Source organism: Pezoporus wallicus, unplaced genomic scaffold, assembly GCF_028554395.1.
Source record: "Pezoporus wallicus isolate ANWC-B61680 ecotype Strahan unplaced genomic scaffold, APGP_CSIRO_Pwel_v1 contig_8705, whole genome shotgun sequence".
In the NCBI taxonomy this organism is placed as follows: domain Eukaryota; kingdom Metazoa; phylum Chordata; class Aves; order Psittaciformes; family Psittacidae; genus Pezoporus; species Pezoporus wallicus.
This window is the reverse complement of record NW_026638439.1, coordinates 1,002,511-1,015,138: the sequence shown is the minus strand read 5'-3', so window position 1 is coordinate 1,015,138 and position 12,628 is coordinate 1,002,511. Positions and strand designations below refer to the sequence as shown.

The window sequence follows — 12,628 nt, the reverse complement described above, 5'->3', positions numbered from 1 at the left end:
ATACAATATGCCCTGTGGGTCAAGCATGTGGACGTGCCCAAATTCTGTTGCCCTTAACAAAGACCCTGATTATCAAATGCCAGTTTCTATATGCATGTGTACGAAGTTGCGTGTGATCAGCCAGAGCTTAGACATGCTGCAGTTTCTCCTCCTTGTCTTTTTCCTTGGAAAATGTGACCAGTGAGTGGTAATGCTGTTGAATGCTGCTTTTATTAACAGCAGCTTATGTGGGGATGTTACCCTGTCGCTTTGGGTCATCTCTGCCATGTGCTTTGCAACAGTGTTGAAGCCAATGAATAAAAACATTCAGGGGAGAAACAAGAGTTGTTTGTAAGGAGCTGTTTGCCCTCCTGCTTGTCAAGGCTGGGTGGCTGAAGAAGACTCCAGTGCCTGTAGCAATGTTGAAACACATCAGTCCTTTTTCTGAATTCCTTTTTTTCTGGGTCTAAATGTGGTCTGTTTATGGAAGAAGAATGGGCAGCAAAGCTTGCTGCTGCATTGAGTGTCCTGGGTAGGAGCTGGGAACTACTAAGGGGTTTTCATACCCTTTAGGAAATAGTGCATGAGAATAAACCCTACAACTGGATGTTGGTATTTGCTTTACTGCAATCAAAAAGTAGTTTAGTTTCTTGCCACAGAGTTCCTGAAGGTTTGGAGGAGAGCAGGCTGAAGGACTGCAGCTTTGAAGGCTTCCACTTGCAGGAACAGCACATAGGAGAAGCAAAGCTCAAAAGGTATTTTAAAAGATGTAGGGTCTGGCTGATCCGAAAACCTGCTTCCAGTATCTCCCAAAGCCACTCACAGACTAGATGCTGAATTTCAACAATGGGGAGAATGTAGAGAATTCTGGAGATTGCTCCAGCAGCATGACTTACTGAGGATGGGTAAAAACATGTTTCCATTTCTTCCTTACACTGAGACATAAAATGAATCCTTGCACTGGGAGTTTTAGGGTCATGCCCTCAGGTGGTGTAGTTTTCTTAGTAGCTTATTATTTGTGTACTGTACTCTGTGTGTTGTCTAAACAGCACTGGGGAGATGGTACGGAGGAGGGATGCTCTTTGGAGACTAAAATGATGGAGGATGCTGTCTGTCCTGCTTTCCTGCCTGCAGGGAGGTCTGTCAGGGGGACCAACCTGTGTGTGGAAACCCAGGCAAATTAATTTCTCTCTGCAGGGGCTTGCAAACGAGGTTTTCCAAGCAGCATGTCCTACATATCCCCTTAGTCAGGAGTGGTCTCCATCTTCTCTGTTGATGCTGTTTTAAATTCCAGTGAATGGTTAAACATAAGCATGGGATAGATGTTGAAGCCCGGCTGTCATGCAGCAGGTTGTGTGTCAGCAGGGGGGAAGAGTCCTGCCTACGGCCCTGTTACCTGGCAACATGGACCATGATACTGGGATCAATGGAAGATTACTTGAACCTACAAACACTTGTCTGTCCTCAGTGTCACTCTGGCAGAGCTCAATGGCACTGCGACAGCTGCCAGGGAAAACACACTCAGAACCCTCCATGGGGTGCTGTGGGCATCCCCAGTTGATGGCTACAAGAGCAGCCACATCTCTGTGGGGCCCTGCATCACCAGTGATGTCTGAAGGGAACCCCTGGCCTGAAATGGAGCCTTGTGAGCTATGCTTGAGAGCCCAAACAGCATTTCATAGTGGTGGGGGGGGGCAGGCAGTGACTTGCTGATGCCAGCCCAAACAGCTGAGTCTGTGCCTGGCCATGCTTTCCCTGCAGCAAATGGCACAAAGTCCCGTTTGACCAGTGTCAGGGATGTTCAGTGTTGGCTTTCTCAGATGTTTGTCTCTGGAGTCATCTAGTTCTTCCTCTGTTCTGTAGCAGGGATCTCCTGACAACTTCATGTCAGGCTGTGCCCTGTATCTCAACAGTATCTTCTACATTGGCACAGAGACAGATCCCAATCTAATAATCCATATTCAGTAAAATGAGGTTTAGGGATTAGCCAGGTTATGCAAAAACATATATATTAATATTTTTTCCACAGAGTCTTTTGCATATAAACTTTCCTGTGCGTTACTGATTTGGTTCTGGTGAACTTCATCCTGTTGCTAGGAGGGATAAGCTATAAGACACTGAGGAATTATTCCAAAGGCCTGCAGATGCAGGAAGTTAAAGCTGCTCTGGTTTGTATTTGGACAGCTGTCATGTAATTTAAAAAGACTCGGCACTCTGGAGACTCCAGAAGCTTTTCCTTCAAGAAGACTCTAGGTGAGTTTTCGTTTAAGCTGTATTTTAAAGCCTGAATGGGATGGTCTGGTTTCATCCATTGTGATGGAGGCAAAATCCTCCATCGCAATGGGAATTGCAGAGTTCCTGTGGGACCTACACCTGAAAGGGTGCTTTTAGCAGCTTTTCCACTGGCAAAGAAATCCATTGGAGAAACTCCATTATCTTATAAATAAGATGGAATAAAAGTAATTGAGTCAGTGTGTAGAGGAAATGCATTTCATTTCCAGGCAGACTCTGACTCTCTAGAAGCTTTCTTCTGCCTTCTTCAATTAATACACAAAGGCTGCACTGCTGGTTTGTACCACTTGCATTTGGTGCACAGCAAATTTTGCCTTTAAAGGGATTCTTTTAGTCAGCCGTCACCTAATTCCTTTATATCATGTTTATGCAAGGACATACTGTTTTAAGAAACCTAATACAGATATCACTGTGCTCGGAGATGAGATCGTGCTTGATGAGAAGGATCTACCAGCAAATTTACTTCACAGTGCAAGGAGGGCATCTGTGTAAGGTGTGTCCTGAGCAAACCATGAGCAAAAGCTCTGCCCTAGGCAGGGAGGAGAGTTCACCTACCTGGTGCAACTCCAACCCTTTAGACATATGTTTCTGCACACATAAAGCTGTTGGCACCCTGCAGAAATTACAGGATCCTGGTGCTCAAAGTTACTAGGAGTCCTTTTGTTTTGTAAAAGGAACCCCACAATGAAATCTTAACAAATTTGGTTTCTCTTTATTTATGGATTTTTAACTTTTACTGTGCTCTCAGCCCACGTTTTAAACTTCTCTGCTGGGAGAGCTGAAACATGCTTCTGCTGTTGAAATGAGAACAGGCTTTCTTGTGTGCTCACTGACTCCAGGAGCCTTCCTTGAAGGAAAGCGCTAAATATTTTCAGGTTTCAGAAAAGAGCAGGAATTATCATCTTGGGAACTGTCTGCTTATATAGTATTCATGCATGAGCTACATAGAGATACACCATTTATTGTCCAGGCATGTGCTGCAGTGCATCATCTCAGATGTGTCATCTTATTTATTTGGTAGCATATCTCTAAAGTGTATTTTTATAGATCAGGCAGTATAGGACTCACAGGTAGTATGCCCATAAATGTGCTTGTCCTGTGCACAGGTCTCTTCTTAATGCACTTGCTTGCACGTGTATGTAAGAACAAAGAGACCCAGAAAATGTGTTTTATGGTTTGGTATATCCCCTTGTTTCCCTCCTCCCTCCCCTGCCGTTGTATAAGTACTTTTGATGGCAGCTGCTGGATTAGACCCAGAAGCTTAAAAGATTAAAGTAACCACTAAAAGCAGCAAGGAGGAAGTGAAGGATCCGTTTGTCTGAAGGTTTGAGTTTTCATAGTGGTGGTTGAGAAGAAAATTGCAACCAGGCTCTGCCCTGCAGCAGACATCTGGGCAGTGCAGGAGTGAAAGCTCAGCCTTGGGACTCCCCTTGTCACATCCAGGGTGCTGCAGGGTGACAGTGCTGCTCCCCATCCTCTTCCCTCCTTGCTGTGGTACTGCACAAACTCAGTGCTCTGCAAGGTAGATGTGGAAAGGTTTTGGCTGTCTGTAGTTTCTTATGGAGCAAGATGGAACTCTGAAACTGAAACACAATGGATGGCTCAATGAGCTACAGATTTTGCACTTTACCCTGTAGTAAAGCTGTGCTGCTTATGCTACCTGTTAAGCTCTACAGGGAATGTTATTTTTAATGAATATATTTCTCGTCCAGGTGGTTTCAGTCAGTAGCAGGTAGAGCTGGGCACGACACAGCATCTTTGACCAAAGTCAGGCTGAAGTCTGATTCTTTGCCCCTATTTCCCTTTTCTTCATCCACCCTCCTTAGCCCCAAACCTAAAAGCAGCTGTTTCAAGAAGTGATTTATTTTTTTTAAACATGGTCTTTTGCTGTGTAAAACATCTGCTGCTTTCTGGCTGATCCCTAAACATTGCTGATGGTGTGTGTAATCAGACCGGGGGGCTCAAGGAATGTGAGCCAGTCTTGCCTTTTGTCATTCTAAACAAGCAAGTCTGCCAAATAAAGTATCTGGTGTAGATGCAGAACAAGACCCTGGACACCCAAACTGCATTGCGAGGGTGGAGGGAGTGCTGCTGAGCACGTTAGGATTATTAACATTAATCTAATCTTTCCGTTTGTCAAACAGATTTTTGAGTACACGGAGACAGCTTACCCAGTTCTTAAGACAGTGCTCCCAGATCAGCTCGTAGTTTGTTCTGTAATGCCATGTGGATTTGCTGGGATTTTCAAGTAAATACATTATGTATATGGCTTACAGATTGCTTAGGCTGTCTGCATCAATAATTAAACCAAGGGAGGGACTATTTTGCAGAGCTTCCCCCTTTCTTTTCCTCCTCAGTTTTACATGGCTCTTTTTATCTTTCATAGGATAAGGAAGATAAACCTGTAGCAAGGGAGAATGTGTCAAAGGCAGAGCTGAAGGTTTTTGCAGTAGAGATGGGAACTCGTGGCACATCATTGCAGTACCAGCTCTCAGTGTCAGCCTGACCTTTGCCTTTCTCTTTGCAGCCGCTTTGATTCAGACTTGTCAAGAGCTGCCATCCTGTTCTCTTTGCTGATAAAACAAGCATACCTTTTCCACTGAGACAGCGTCGCTTTTGAGTCTTGTCGTGAACACAATGTGTGCAGTTTAGTTGCCCAAAGTAGAGGAAGAAGGCTTGGTTTGATTTGGTATTACTGTGGTGAATGTAACGTTGCCTTTTGCGCTTTGTAGTTGTGGGCTTTTTAATAGTACTTTGTTAGAACAAGAGCTTCAGTACAAGTTAGTACTTAAATATCAAGTATATCACAAGAATAACTAATTTCTGTTTCATACCTTCATCCTCACCTATCTTGGAAAAGTATGTGGTGTATTGGGGTGGACATTCCAGATACACAGTGCCATCCAGGTGCAGGCAGACTCCTAGTGTTACTTTCTGATGTGACATTTTAGTGACCTGGCCTTGTTGAACTGAAGTGGGAGGTTATGTCTGGTTAATTGTTAGGCCTGTCTCTGAAACCTCTGCACATCCAGTCACTAAATGAAAAATCACACAGTATGCTGTGCTTGGGATTGCATACAGCAGTACTTGGTACCTCCCATGTGTTGGGAACGTGGGTGAAAAGTGTAACACAGGCAGAGCAAACTAAAGCATGTCCAACGATGGGGTTTTTTTTTCCACATCTGGCTGAATAAGGAGGATGCAGTTCAGTGTCAATAGCCTATGTAATCTTTGCTTTTTGAGATGGCTCATTAGGATGATTTCTTGGCTGGAAACTTTGGAATTGGCCTGAGATCACTAAGCTGTGGGCTGTGAAAGAGCCATTAAATAACAACTATTTTATCTCATTACTGACCTGGACCTGGCTCTGCCCAGCAGCCTGGAGAGGAGCTGCTGGCACACAGCATTGCTGCCTGAAGTGTAGCCCTAAATGAATAATCTCGGGTACCGTTGCATTGCAGTGTCCATGCCACTCTTTCCAGTTTCAGGTTACTTGTTTTAAGGTAACCTACCTTAACTCTACCTAGCAGGGTTTAGTTCCAGTTCTGGAATTGCCTGTGGGATCTGATGCTCCAACAGCTTCGTTTGTCCGCATTACCTTTAGGAACTTAGGAGCCAAGTACCTGTGTTGGAATCACTCTGTGTTGCTCTCCCTTTTCATGCTAAGGGGCAATTTTGTATGTTTCATACATAGAAAGACAGCAGTGAGGTGCCCTATGGAAATCCCCAGTGCTCTTGGAAAGGTTTAAGCCTTGATTAACTTCTCCAGATACACCTGAGCTTACAATGGACGCTATAAAAGCAAGCCAACAACTGCTGTACACTAGCATAGCTGCTTCCAGCTCCTCACTGTTGTAATTTCTTAGCTCTTGTCAATTACTTAAAAAAGTTGAGATGTTTTTAGACGCTAAGTTTTTAGCCTTATTTGCTACTTTAAATTCACTAAGGCCCATGTGATCTTAGCAGCAGTACAGCTCCTCTGGATGAAGTAAGGACTGTGTTGCTCTACATGTTCAGTGCTCAGCATTGTGCAGTCCTGCTCGTGGAATATAAACTCTGGGTGCTGATGTAACACAGATGTTAATCAGAATTTACAGTAGTTGAGCTGAGCTTGGAATTTAGCCGAAGGGACTGAAACGGAGCATTAATCAAATGCCACAATTACTGAGCCACACTTTCTGCATCAAAGTAAACTCATGTAGAAGATGCATTACACACCTAACATCCCAATGTGGAGTAAGCCCTGCCATGAGAACAAAGCAACAGAAGTCATTAGCCTTTACCTTTGGCTGTCTAAGGGAAAGGCTTATATAGATGTTAGTCTGCTCTCACAAAGAGGATATAGGAAAAAAGAGGCAAAAAAAGCTGGCTCTTCTTAATAAACCAGTGCAATTACAGCTCTGCTTAAGTGAAGGCATGTGATGCGTATGTTTGTGACAATTTTCCAGGGGGATGGTTTGGCTGGTGCTAAATAACCAGGCTCATTTTCCCATAATGCAAATGTTATTCACAAACTATTACCATAATTGATGCACCGAGCCACTGTAGAGTAAATAATGTGTTGTGTGTGGGAAGCAAACTAGAAGTCAGTGAATATTAAAGAACAAAATCTTGTTTTTAAGGGGAAACTTCACAAGAATTAGAATTCCTTTGAAAATCAAATGACAATGCAAGTTCAGATCAACTCTTGGGGTTGAGGTGTGTATACATGCACATGCATAAACACACTCACTTATGGGCTGTGCTTTCCAGTCTGGCTCAGTTGAGGTGTATTTTCTGATTGCTGCGTACAAAGCATCCTCAGACCTGATCAAAGCAGAATGATACAGGAGAACCTTTGGGTAGCATCCAGTGTCACAGAACCTCAGACTGGTTTGTGCTGGAATGGACCTTAAAGCTCATCCAGTTCCAGCCCCTGCTATGTGCAGGGACACCTTCCACTAGAGCAACTTGCTCCAAGCCCCATCCATCCTTGCCTTGAACAGTGCCAGGGATGGGGCAGCCACAGCTTCTCTGGGCATCCTGTGCCAGTGCCTCAGCACCCTCACAGGAAAGAGCTTCTGCCTAAGAGCTCATCTCGGTCTCCTGGGAGCTCCCCAGAGAAGTGGGTTATGAGCCCTCCTAAGGGAGGACAAGGCTTTGCAGTTCCTCCTTCCTTAGTCACCATGTGCACAGCCTCATGCCTTGGTAAGCATTACATGGGTTGCAGCACTTAACTGCTGAGGTGTAAATTACCCCCTGTCCATTGCTGAGTGCAGGAGCTGGTGGCACTGCAGGCTTATCTCTGCTGCTTAGGATTTTGAGAGTAAAACACTTTGCTGAGCAGGACTTGATGTAACTGTGGGCATTAGGGCTCTGCCATCTAATCTGCTTTTATGTTTAAAGGGAACTTGTTTTAGTACTTAACTGTGTATATGTGCACTGCAGAGAGGTGGCATTTTTTTCAGGCATTGCTTTACATCCCCCCCCCCATTGCTCTTTCCTCCTTGTTCCTTGTGTAAATGAGGGAAATATATACAGAAAACTACATAATGCGTTGCAGAGATGTATTCCAGTAGGATAAAATGGAGTGTCATAGAAATCCTTGCTTTCTGGTTTGAGAATTGCATCATTTCAAGCACTTTTGAGTACTGGTGTGCTCTCAGAAGGGAACTTTTCTCCAGGCAGTAAAACCTTGACCAAGTATCGCTGTAGCTGTAGAAAACAGGAAGCCAGGGATCAAAATACAGAGGCATTGTGTAGGATTACAAAAGCATTGTCTGATCTTTTAATATTATAAGCCATTTTGTCCAGATGGCAATTATTGTTATTTTTTAAATTACAGATTATAGCACTGCACCTTCCTTTTTCAGAGACATTAAAAAGACATTTTAAGCAGCCGTTGCCTCCCATTACTGAAGATACTCGCACATGACTGCTTGGCGCAGTTACATATATATCATATAATGTCAGTAGCTTTCCTTATTGTGCCCTGATGTAACTCAAAGTGGCAGAAGTAACATATTGTGAGCCCAGCTCTTGTGCGCCAGGCTTATGGGCTGTCCTTCTTCCGTCTCAGTCTGTCTCTTGCAGATTGTAAACCACTAGCAAATGTCTGTTCCTTGTCCTCTGTGGACTGCACTGTGTCTTCGAATGTTTCAGGCTTCTGTGGTTGTGCTTCCTGGCCATAATTTCACCTAGAAAGCTGAGCACTGCTGGCTTATCACTCCCTGTAACTCATTACAAACTGGCACTTGGCTGGGGGAGATGGAGTACTTCAGACTGCTTTTCTCAAGTTAATCTGTATCTTTCTCTTTGAATCAGGTAGCCTTGCTTATTAGGCTTTATCCTGGTCGCATGGAAAAGCATCTGTAAGAGCTGGCAGGTCTCATAGCAGGCAGGGAAAATGTTATTTGCACCTCTCAACCACTTCAGTGACATCCCTCCATGGAGCGTGGCCCTGCCTGTAGGGCTGGCACTGCTGTTGGTCTCCAGCACTGCTTTGTCCTGCACCTCATCTGCTGACCTGGTGCCAGCCCTGAGAACTTTATCCGCTGGACACAGGATGCAGCCTTCCTGTGCCAGCCCTAAGTCGATATTGAAGCATAAGAGCTAAACCAGCGACCTAGAGAGCTTCTTTTAAAGTGTGCAGGGAAGTACGAATTGACAGCAGCATGTTTATGATGAGATTTTTCAGCAGCACTCAAGATGAAAGAGCAGATGGTGTTGATGGGAGAGCAGGGTTACAAGGTACAAGATGGGATTTTTATCATGTTAATAACAAGACAGCAAATCCCACAGTGCTTTCTATTAGTCTGAAAGATGATAGTTCCCTGTAGGCCTTCATGTGAGTCTGAAATGTCCAGTAACATGGGCTGGAGGATGCCTTGTTAGTTCATGATGTTGGTGCTACTGATTGGCTTGAGTTTGGTCGTTCTGACCCCTTGCCTCACTGCCCGTACACTGGGAAGCCTTTTAGGGTATAAAGGATTTTGAGGACAGAGCTGGTGTAATTCTGGGGCACTTCTAAACCAGAAACGCTGTTACGGAATCTGGGTACTTTGAAGTGAATCTGGTATTTGCTAGTTTAAAGCTGGGGAAGTGCTGGGCATGTTGAAACGCAGGCAGATGGAGCTTCAGCACTTGCACTTCATTTAAAGTCATGCACATTACTCTGCAGTTCTCTGAACATGGGGAGAAACTTTCACTGTTAGTCAGCTTGCAGATCCCACAGGCTTTGCTCTCAGCTGCAGATAATCTTCCAGGGATCACTGCTTTGGCTGCTACATTCAGAGTCATCCTGAACTGTGAAAAAAATCTCAAAATCCCTTTTGTTTCTGCATGTTCCAATTGGGTGTTTCTCACAAACTAATTATAAAAATTACTGTAAACCTTTTCTGGACATGGGAACTTCCTCTTTATCTAAACTTTGTGCTTGTTGTTTATGGCCTGTCTTTTCCAGCATCCACGCGCTGGTTGGGAAGTGTGAAAGCTATTATGGTAATAGGAAGCAAGATGGTTTTTCTGCTGTCTTAGTGGCAAAGAGATAGGAATGGATGTGATTCATGTTGGATGTAGTCCCAGCTGCACATACACCATCTCACTTCAGCCTCTCTGCACGGAGAAGTATATGCAGAGGTTCCTTTGGCTTGGCAGAAGGGTCAGTGCTCTTCAGCTTACTCCAGGATCAGCATAGCTCTGCTTCCCTGTACCAATGGGTTCTTCGGGGTGTTTATACTGTGGCACATACAAGGTGAAATAGTGTCCAGTTCGCTCCTGCCCTCCTTCCCACTAACACTTCCCCCAGCATGAGGAAGTGGTAGTCTAACTTGGCAACAACCTGGAGCTAGAGAGGAGGAGGTAGGCCCTGCTTTAAGGTGACTTAAAAATCAGACAGGTACTCCTTGCTGTTTACTTTGCTGTGTTGGTGTATGATGAGCTTTGTCATGGGGAATAATTGAAAATGAATGTGGATTGATATCTAAATATACATTAGGGTATATTAAAAGGCTTAGAAGCAGTGGTCTGTTAAAGAGGAGGTTATTTCAATTCCTATGTACACTGTCTCAAGTTTGAAATGGTGTATTAGAGAATGACAAAACCTGCTGAATAAATCAAAAGATGATTGTGCTGGGAGAATTGCAAATATTGTATTAAAGTATTGTTCCCTTTGTGGGGGTGTATAAAGTCAAGTCTGGATTTTGGCTGTACAAACTTGGAATCTGAATAACACCTTCATGTTATTTGTGGGTGTTTGAAAGAGAAGGTGTGGGATAACAGAGTTTTGAAGGTTGGTGCTTCAGCATGTTTAGGGATGAATTCCTGTCCATGGTATTGTTTGTCTGGCAGCAAGTCTCTAACAAGTGAAGATGAATTGGGCAACAGAAGTGAAGCTGTTATGTGGTGCACCATAAAATATGACACTCAAATACACTTCAGACAAAGCGCTGACACTGTCAGGTTTGAAATACATGGTGTATTTTGCTCGGCTCTGAAGATAAATGTAGTATTGAAGACTTCAGGTGGTGTGTACTTCATGTCCATGTGCAAACCTGGACAGCTCTTAGTACTGTAAGAAATAACTGTGTTCTGCTCATGCTGGCAAGGGGCTGTTTGTGGATGCTGATGTTGGGCGTTTCAGTGGTGTGACAGAAAATGGGCAATCCTGTGTGTGATCAGCTCTTCCCTGCCTGGCTGGGGGATGTGATGGTTGGAAGTCCTGCATCTCCATTCCCTGTACTGCACTTGTCCTTTGCTAACAAAAGGACAGCTCTCGAGGGATGTCGCTCTGCATTTTCCTGAGCTAAAATAATAGCTCTGTGTTTTGTGACCCTGGAACTTTAGGTCCTGCCAGATGCTAATGAACCAGTGGAAAACATCCAGGGGCTGGTAATTGCTTTGAGCCCCAGCTGTTTGTGCTTGGTACGCTGTGTCAGAGCTCCCTGCTTCGGTGCCTGCGCCCTGTCACACTGCCCCCAGGTCCCCTTGGGGACTCTGGGGTCAACGCCATGAGCAAGCTTCTGATAATTGAGTACATGGGGGCATAGTGACCATGTGGGTATGGAAGGCTTGAGCATGAGTTGTGTCTCAGCACCACCTCTGTGGTTCACATCTGTGTCTGCAGTAAATCCAGACACTGTCCCCTACTCCAGGGGCTGGAGGACAGAAGAGGTCTTGGCCAAGTAACAGTGAGGAGGAAGCGAGGCTCTTGCACTGACCTGGTCCTGTTCAGACACACAGCTGGATGTGTCCTATTTATTCATTTGCTACTTCAAAAACCAGCTTTTGAGGTGCAGAAAATAAAGGTGCTAAGAAAAATCAGTGGTTCAATTTTCTTGGGATGTGTGTTCACTGTCAGAGACCTTTTAGTTTGTTGTTGTTGTGTTTGCAAGACACAATTTTTTATGATTCCATAGTCCTGAAGGAGGCTGGAACATTTTACAACCCTTTTAGCATGGGTTTATTCTCCCACAGAAAGACAGGATTAAAGGGAGAGTGGGAATACTTTTCTGTAGCATCAGTGGAAAGGGATTTCTGACAGCTAGTGCCATGTCTGGCAGTGGTTTAAGGCAGCTCGGCTGAGTTGTGTTGAGAGGGGTTAGAAGGGGCTTTGCTCACCCTGATGCCCTAGCTGAACAGGGGTCTAACCCCAGAGCAGGACTGAGCAGCATCATCTGCTGCTGCTGCAGATGGGTATGGACTAGGACATCTTCCCATGTGTAGGAAGGTTAGAGCCATACAATCGATTAAATGAGGGGACTGTTCTTGGTCAGTATTGGTATTTAGATCGCTTGTATAAGTCTGAGTTCACGAAACGTTCTAAAAACCTCTGTTGGCAAGTAAAGAAGTACAAGGCTCTCAGAGTTCCAGCTTTCATGTGTTGCACTGACACCATTATCAGCATTGGTAGCACTTTTTAGGTAATATTGACAAACTAACTTTCAGTATCTGTCTCATCTGCTGTGTATCTCTGTGTGTATGTACAGTAGGAGGTGATAAGCCAGAGGTACGTGTATTTATTCTGCTTCACTCTGCCTGTGAAAAAGATACCTAGATCTGGAAAAGCATAAAGAGGTTCAAGTACCTGCACAAGAAATTTTGGTCTGTGTTATTAGATGTGTTACTGAGGGACTTGGGATTTCTTAAATTAATTCTTTGGACATAAGGTGCTGGACCAGATAGCACTGCTCTGGTGTAGCACTGTCTGTGTACAGCAGAAATACAGTGGACTGATTATATTCATCCTGTAGTTTGCAACTTGATATTCAGGGCTCTGTGGCGTGCTTGGAGCTGGGAGATTTTCAGGGAGCTGCAACCAGATCAATACGTCTCATTAAACCAGAGTGGACAGTGTTTCTGATTGGACTGAAGAACAGAT

General features: G+C 44.4%; 1 protein-coding gene across 7 annotated transcripts in view; it reads left to right on the top strand.

The window, feature by feature from the left end:
* Positions 1-12,628, top strand: part of AUTS2 (activator of transcription and developmental regulator AUTS2) — a 733,350-nt gene that overhangs the window by 229,326 nt on the left and 491,396 nt on the right. The gene's annotated exons all lie outside the window — the stretch shown is intronic.